Source organism: Orycteropus afer, unplaced genomic scaffold (assembly GCF_000298275.1).
Source record: "Orycteropus afer afer isolate SDZICR_OR568_19922 unplaced genomic scaffold, OryAfe1.0 scaffold00590, whole genome shotgun sequence".
NCBI classification, from domain to species: Eukaryota; Metazoa; Chordata; class Mammalia; order Tubulidentata; family Orycteropodidae; genus Orycteropus; species Orycteropus afer.
The window spans coordinates 518401-526008 of record NW_006922177.1 but is presented as its reverse complement, the minus strand read 5'-3'; positions in this window follow the sequence as shown (position 1 = coordinate 526008).

The window sequence follows — 7608 nt, the reverse complement described above, 5'->3', positions numbered from 1 at the left end:
CTCTAAGCACGTGAGAGAGAGTGGGCACCTCCCAGAACATTGTATTGTGCCACGCCCAACAGAAATAACCCAGGTGGATAGCTTCAGCAATCAGGAGCTCCTCAGGTGCTCATAGAAAATCCCACCTTGGAGTTTACAAAGACTTATGGGTAGAAAAGCCACACTAAGTAATTTACTACACTGCACATGTGCTCTCTCTGCTACCATGCTCATTCTTTCCTTGACCTTTTCACATGATGAATGCCTATTTTCCCTTCAAAATTCTGCTTATATCTGCCAAAAAAAAAAAAGCCAAATCCACTGCCTTAAGTTGATTCTGCCTCATAGTGACCCCCTTTGGATTTCTGAGGCAGTATTTCTTCATCGAAGTAGATTGTCCAGTCTCCCTTCCATGAAGTGGCTGGTGGGTTTGAACCACCAACCTTCTGGTTAGCAAGCAAATGCCTTAGACACTACACCACAGGAGCTCCTGTAGATACACTAGACCCCTGTAAAGGCATTGGGCCAATAGTATGTATACTTACACTCATCATGGCAAGCCTGACATTGTTTATAATGCACGTTTACCTGCCATTTACCCAATGGCCTGTAGACTATTTGGAGCAGACAATATTTATTGTCACTATTGTGTTCACAGTCCCTGACACATGATAGGAACTCATTAGATACAGCTTAATTATGTGAATGAACAAATGATTGAATGAATGAATAAATTAAGATAATTAATACTTAGGTCACATTTTTTACTGAGTACATGCTATGGATGTGGCACCATAGGAAGTGTTCTGTTTTTTTTTTTTTTTTTCCTTCTTGTCCTCATTGCCTGGCTTCCCCAACTGAGTTTTTTTTTTTTTTTTAAGACCTTGTTTTACATTCAACATTATGTGTACATTTAGTTTTATTCCCAATTCACCGTGTCCAATCCTAACCCAGTCTCCTCCCCTCCCTACCCTGTAACACTCCCCCTGTGCCCCTCATCTTTATGCACTCCTGTTTGTTCTGCATTTCCTCAATTTGAATGTTGGTCCTTTGGTGTCCCATGGTCTATTGCTCTAAAGGATGCATTACCATAGAGTATGTGGGTGCATCATCCTGGGTTCAGTGGTCTGCTGATACATATTGTTAACTATTGGTCTGAGAGCCAGCCCCTGGGGTACATTTTATTCCAAGCGCAGAATGTATTCCAGAGCCATAGTATTGGGGGTCTCACCAGATTTTACTTGACCAGTAATTCTGGTCATTATTGAGTTTTTGGATTTTGTTCCACGTTTTCCCTCCCACTCTATCCAGAATCTCCAGATTTGATCCTTTCCTGAGTGGTTGGCATTGGTAGCTGGGCACCATCTAGTTCTGGTCTCGAGGGCCATCATGTCCTATAGCTGATTGCTTCCAAATGCCCTTTTGTGTGTGTGTGTGTGTGTGTGTGTTCTTCTTCACTCCCTACACTAAGAGACTATTAGCTGCATCTTAGATGACCATTTGAAAGCTTTTAAGACCCCAGTGGCTACTCACCAATGTAGATGTGGAGCAAGGCTTTTATGTATTTTGTTGTACCAGGGGAGTCTGGTGTCCCCCAGTACTATGGTCCTGAGATGACAGATCTATTGGATCCCTCTCCCATTGTGTCTGGTTGTCTGTGAGGGATTACTCTGTATCTGTCTTCTATTGTTTCTGTAAGGACTGCAGGTATTTTGTATCATTAGTGTCTGTGCAAGATTAGCCTCAGCTGAATCTATCCTTGGTCTAGAGTATACTTCTTTTCACTGACCCTCATCTGATCCTCTCAGGTGTTTATGTGTTTATTTGTATCCTGGTATTTGGTGTTAATGGCAATGCAGTATTGTGGACACATTGGTTGGCATTAGCATCTGTTGTCTATCTCTTATGTGCACAATTTGGTGTCCTCCCATTTCCTAATGTTATCATGGTGGTCACAGATCCTTCCTGTATATCCCTCCCCCTACTCATGTCAGTGTGTAGGCCCCAACTTGCCCAAAATTAAATCCTCCTCTTCCCTCCCCATCCCAGTAACCTACAAAGTGAGTTTCCTTTCCCAAGCAAACCCTTCTCTGTCTTTTTACAGTAATGGGCTCATACAGTATTTGTCTTTCTGCAATTGACTTATTTCACTCAACACAATGTCCTCCAGCTTCATCTACGTTGTGAGATGATATGCGTATATCCCTCATTGTTTTTTAATGTAGCATAATATTCCATTGTGTGCATATACCATAATTTGATTATCCACTCATCCGTTGATGGACATTTAGGTTGTTTCCATCTCTTTGCTATAGTGAATTGTGCTGTGATGAACATAGGTGTACATACGTCTGTTCGTGCACTATCTCTCATGTCTTTAGGATATATTCCTAATAATGGAATTGCTGGATCAAATGGTACTTTTATTTTCAGTTTTTTAAGGAAATGTCGTACTGTTTGCCACAATGGTTGTATCATTTTACAATCCCACCAGTAGTGCACAAGAGTTCCAGTATCTCTGCAAACTTGCCAGCATTTGTTATTTTCTGACCTCTTGAACTTTGCTATTATTGCTGGGGTGAGATGATATCTCATTGTTCTTTTGATTTTGTAGGTAACTAGGGACCATAGTTTTGGGGGTTTCACCAGGCTCTATCAGACAAGTAAGCCTGGCCTTTTTTATGATTTTGAGTTTTTTTTTTTTTCCATGTTTTTCTCCCAATCTATCCAGGATCTCCTGCACTGATCCCTTTCTAAGTGGTTGACACTAGTAGTTGGGCATCATCTAGTTCTTCTGGTCTTGTGATCCTATAGGCTGAGGTTCATATTGCCCATTAGTTCCTTGGACTAATTGTTTCCAAGTGTCTTTGGTTTTCTTCATTCTTCTTCACTGTGAACAAGGAGAGACCCATTATTGCCTCTAAATCATCTCTTGCAAGCTTTTAAGATCCCAGTCAATATGCACCAAAGTAGGATGTAGAACATTGATTTTGTGTAGTATATTATGCCAATTGAGCTTGATGTCCCCTTCCACCATGGACCCTCAAGCCCACAGGTCCAACAATTTGCTCCATCAAGGTGGTTGACTGTGCCTAAGGAGTTTCATAACTTTGCCCCCTGTTACATCTATGTATATGTTCATCCTTATGTTGTTGTTGTTGTTATGTGCCGTCGAGTCGGCCCCAACTCATAGCGATCCCTCCTTGGGTTTCCGAGGCAGTATCACTACGGAAGTAGGATTGCCCAACCTTCCTTCCGAGGAGTGGCTGGTGGGTTTGAACCACCAGCCTTCTGGTTAGCAGTCAAGTGCCTTAGCCACTATGCTACCGTTGTTGTTGTTGTTATGTGCCGTCGAGTCGGCCCCAACTCATAGCGATCCCTCCTTGGGTTTCCGAGGCAGTATCACTACGGAAGTAGGATTGCCCAACCTTCCTTCCAAGGAGTGGCTGGTGGGTTTGAACCACCAGCCTTCTGGTTAGCAGTCAAATGCTTTAGCCACTATGCTACCAGAGCACATACAAATACGTGTGTAGAAATACCATCTTCCAACCTTACATGCATACTTTGTATATTCCATGTTCCAATTATTAATGGATGTTTGCTTCTGTTTCTACTCATTTTGAGTCATGCCACAGAGCCAATGGAAGTCCTGAAAGCTTTACTCTATCCATATCGTTAAGGTCAGCTCTACTCTGAGGAGTCAGCCTTTCCCCACTCAAATTTTGAGTGCCTTCTGATCTGATGCGCTTATTTTCCAGCACTATATCAGACAATGTTTTAAAGCTATTCATAAAGTTTTCAAGTAATATATCAGACAATGTTTCACTGCTATTCATAAGGTTTTCACTGGCCAATTGTTTGAGAAGTGGATGGCCTCTTCTTTCTTCTGAGTCTGTCTTAGCCTAGAAATTCCTCTGAAACCTATCCACCATAGGTAATCCTACTGGCATTTTGCAATACCAATGGCATAGCCTCCAGCCTCTCAGCAACACATAAGCCACCATAGGATGACAAAATGACAGACTAGCTTGTCTCCAGTAGTTGTTCCTAACCCATCTGTGCTGCCTACCTTGGTCCCCTACCTTAAAACAGAGCCACCCCCACGCAAAAAGCAGCCCCCAAGCCCAGGACCCACCTACGTCAGGACTCAGCCTTAAAATAGTTCTGCCCCCAAGCAAAAGCAGCCCCTGGGCCTAGGCCTGCCTACATCTGGCTTCAGCCTTAAAATAGAGCTACCCCCAAGTGAAAAGGATCTCCTGAGCCCCCACCCACCTTACTCATATGAAGTATGAATCTAGGAAAATTGGAAGTTTTAAAAATGAAATGGAATGCATAATTATCAATATACTCTTGCCTGCTAACCAGACGGCTGGCGGTTCAAACCCACCAGCCACTCCTCGGAAGGAACGTTGGGCAATCCTACTTCCGTAGTGATACTGCCTCGGAAACCCAAGGAGGGGTCACTATGAGTTGGGCCGACTCGACGGCACATAACAACAACAACAACAGGCATTAGTGAGCTGAAATGGACAGGTGCGGGCCATTTTAAATCAGACAAGCATGTGATCTACTATGCCAGGAATGACAAATAGAAGAGGAATGGTATGGCATTCATCATCATAAGGACTGTTCCAAGATCTGTCCTGAAGTAAAACATTGTGAGTGATAGGATAATATCCATATGCCTGCAAGGAAGACCAGTTAATACTACTATTATTCAAATCTACGCACCAATCACCAAAGCCAAAGATGAGGAAATTAAAGATTTCTACCACTATCTGCAGTCTGAAATTGAAATGCAATCAAGATGTGTTGATTATTGGTGGTGACTGAAATGCTAAAGTTGGAAACAAAGAACAGTTACCAATATTTGGAAAATATGGCCTTGGTGATAGAAATAATGCAATCACATGATAATAATGCAATCGCATGATAGAATTTTGCAAGACCAACAACTTATTCATTGCAAATACCATTTTTCAACAGCATAAGTGATGGCTATACACATAGACTTCACCAGATGCAATACACAGGAATCAGTTTGACTACATCTATGTCAAAGGTGATGGGAAAGCTCAATATCTTCAGCCAAACAAGGCATGGAGCTGATTGTGAGACAGACAATCAACTGTTCATATGCATGTTCAAGTTGAAGTTGGAGATAATTAAAACAAGTCCATAGGAGCCAAAATATAATATCCCTCCTGAATTTAGAGACCATTTAAAGAGTAGATTTGATTCATTGAACACCAATGACCAAAAACCAGACAAATTGTGGGGTGACATCCATGCAGCAAACAAGAGGTCATTAAAAAGACAAGAAAGGAAGAAAATACAAAAATAGATGTCAGAAGAGACTCTGAAACTTGCCCTTGAGTAGAGAGTAGCTAAAGCAAAGGGAGGAAATAACAAGATAAAATAGCTGAACAGAACAGTTCAAAGAGCAGCTCAAGAAGACAAAGCCAATTACTATAATGAAATGTGCAAAGACTTCCATTAGGAAACCAAAAAGGAAGAACATGCTTGGCATTTTTCAAGCTGAAAGAACTGAGGAAAAAATTTAAGCCTCAAGTTGAAATATTGAAAGATTCTATGGGCAGAATGGGAGCACTGGTAGCATAGTGCCTAAAGCACTTAACTGCTACCCAGAAGGCCGGTGGTTCAAACCCACCAGCCACTCCTCAGAAGGAAGATGGGGCAATCTACTTCCATAGTGATACTGCCTCAGAAACCCAAGGAGGGGTCGCTATGAGTCGGGTCCGACTTGATGGCACATAACAACAACAACAACATGGGAAAAATATTGAATGCAGGAAACATCAAAAGAAGATAGAAGGAATACACAGAGTCACTGTACCAAAAATAATTGGCCGATGTTGATCCATTTCAGGAGGTGACATATGATCAAGAACCAATGGTATTGAAGGAAGAAGTCAAAGCTGCACTGAAGGAATTGGTGGAAACAAGGCTCCAGGAATTGACAGAATACCCACTGAGAAGTTTCAACAAACAGATGCTGTGCTGGAGGCATTCACTTGGCTATGTCAAGAGATTTGGAAGACAGCTACCTGGCCAATTGACTGGAAGAGACCCATATTTGTACCCATTCCAAAGAAGGGTGATGCAGAAATTATTGAAAAATATCATTAATATCACATGCAAATAAAATCTTACTGAAGATAAAATACCATAGCTTGGGTTAGCCACACCTTAGTCTTCAAGGAGACATCTTTGCTTTTCGTCACTTGAAAGGTAGGCAGGCACAGATGGCTTAGGAACAACTAAGGGAGACAAACTTGTCTGTCATTTTGTCATCCTGTGGTGGCTTATGTGTTGCTGTGAGGCTGGAGGCTATGCCATTGGTATTGCAAAATGCCAGCGGGATTACCTATGGTGGACAGGTTTCAGAGGAGTTTTCTGATTTTGTTGATTTCTGTTGTGGGTTCTCTATTGGAAGAACTTCCTTAAGCATTTCTTGTAGGGTTGGTCTGGTTTTTACAAAATCCCTTAATTTCTGTAATTACAAAAAAACCAAACTCACTGCCGTTGAGTCAATTCTGACTCTTAGCATCCCTACAAGACAGAGTAGAACTGCCCCACAGGGTTTCCAAGGCTATAAATCTTTACAGAAGCAGACTGCCTCAACTCTTTCCAGCAGAGTGGTTGCTGGGTTCAAACCACTGACTTTTTGGTTAGCAGCTAAATGCCTTAACCACAGCACAGAGCTCCTTTTCCTATATAGTATAGAATTTTTTAAATTAAATAAAAATGGAGTAATATGGTTGACCAAATGGCTTCTGTAGTCCAGTGGACAATGCCACTAAGACTTGTCTTGTTAAAAGTTAAACCTAGCTTTCCTGTAAATCAGGCCACCCTTGTTGACCAGTAGAAATCCTGACAACACTTCTGTAGTAAATAGTATATACCAATCAGAAAAAAGCTTCTTTTGCTGCCTTGTTTTGTCCAGAAAAGAAAAGAAAAAAAAAAAAAAAAAAAAGCCAGTCACTGCCAGTACACCTTGGAATATCTTTCCACTTTTGGTTTGGTGCTACCTGATTCACATATCTTCTGCCTGAATAAACCTTGTCCAACATATTGATTTTATTATTGAATTGGTTTCTTTTGACAGATTCCACTAAGTCCTTAAACATTTGCTTCCAAATTTGTAGTAGAAGTAGAAAACTGGAAAAGAGAAGGACAACATGAGAAAAGGCAAAACAACTTCCATCAGTTTCATTAATACTCAGATTTCAACTTCCTTTCTTGAATATTTAAAAGATCCTAGAATTCAACTTCAAATAGTTGAAATTCTCTTTGGATGTTGTAAAGGAGGTAGGGCCAAATAGAAGAGTGGGCACTCCCAACTGCTTTGACATTATACAAAGGTGGTCAGTGACTCAGATGAAACACCAAGAAGACCTGAGAGGGAAGCAAGAGAAGATAGGGAACTTAGGTTGGCACCTGAAAAGTGTGCATAGAAGGCAGCAGGTTTGGGGCAGGTACCTCCATGCCCTGATCACCAACAGCTCAGGGAGTTAGAGCAGCACAGATACCATGTCACCTTTTGGCACCTATTACTCTTCTAACCTCATGCCAGTACCATGCCATTGTGCTCACACTGCCTGGCAC